This window comes from Sorex araneus, chromosome 4 (assembly GCF_027595985.1).
Source record: "Sorex araneus isolate mSorAra2 chromosome 4, mSorAra2.pri, whole genome shotgun sequence".
Lineage (NCBI taxonomy): Eukaryota > Metazoa > Chordata > Mammalia > Eulipotyphla > Soricidae > Sorex > Sorex araneus.
Genome location: NC_073305.1, coordinates 109187254 through 109188417, shown reverse-complemented (window position 1 = coordinate 109188417; position 1164 = coordinate 109187254). Strand labels below are relative to the sequence as shown.

At 42.4% G+C, this 1164-nt stretch overlaps 1 non-coding gene across 1 annotated transcript; it reads left to right on the top strand.

Annotated features, from left to right (window-relative positions):
- The first annotated feature begins 669 nt into the window (after window positions 1–669).
- On the top strand, window positions 670–776 carry LOC129404509 (U6 spliceosomal RNA). The gene has a single exon (XR_008629907.1). It is a non-coding gene; the product is annotated as a U6 spliceosomal RNA (small nuclear RNA).
- The last annotated feature ends 388 nt before the right edge of the window (window positions 777–1164 follow it).

Genomic DNA, 1164 nt, shown 5'->3' with positions numbered 1-1164 from the left:
GTCTTTTTGTAGAATACCAGATATTGAACTCAGAGACTCACTTCACATAAAAGGCAAGTCAAGTTCATGTCTAAACCTTTTCTTACAATGAGGCATCACCTCACACCAGTAAGAATGAAGTATATAAACATGACTGGAAATAGCATTTGTGAGAAAGTTGAAGAGAATGAACCTTCTTTCTCTGAGAATGTCTTATGACTCAACCTCTATGGAAAACAATATGAAGACTTTTTAATAAAACTAACAATTGAGTTACCATTTGATCCAATGATCACACTTCTTAGCATCTATTCTAGGACACATAAGACATAAACATTAATTCAAAAACACAACTAAGGTGAGCAGGATATGAGGTATGTTTAACTTTTCTTTACACTACAGAAAAATCAATGTAACTATGAGACTTAGAGCCTTATATATAGTAAAGGGTTCATGGTATATGCCTTGCATGTGGCCAGTCCTGGTTTGATCCCATGTATCACATGGTCATCTGAGCATCTCAGGATGAGTCCCAAGCACAAAACCTGGAGGATCTCCAGAATACCACTAGTGTAACATCCAACCCCAATAAATAATCTAAAAGATAATAAAACACGAAAGAATATACTTGTGATTTTTGGGGTAGGCAGATATTTCTAATAGGTAATTTGTAAAAAGCTTGTGTTCATTGTGCTCGCTTCGGCAGCACATATACTAAAATTGGAACGATACAGGGAAGATTAGCATGGCCCCTGCGCAAGGATGACACGCAAATTCGTGAAGCGTTCCATATTTTTTAACAGAGTGGGAGACTATCACCCAAGAACTGTAGAAATAAGTACCAGGAGGTTGACTCCATGGCTTCGAGGCTGGCCTCACGTTCCGGGGAAAGGTCAACTCAGAGAAGCGATCACCAACTACATTGTAGTCGAAGGCCATGTGGGGGAAGGGAGTTGCGGGCTGAATGAGGGCTAGAGACTGAGCACAGCGGCCACTGAACACCTTTATTGCAAACCACAACAGCTAATTAGAGAGAGAGAACAGAAGGGAATACCTTGCCACAGTGGCAGGGTGGGGTGGGGGGGAGATGGGATTGGGGAGGGTGGGAGGGACGCTGGGTTTACGGGTGGTGGAGAATGGGCACTGGTGAAGGGATGGGTTCCCGAACTTTGTATGAGGGAAGTA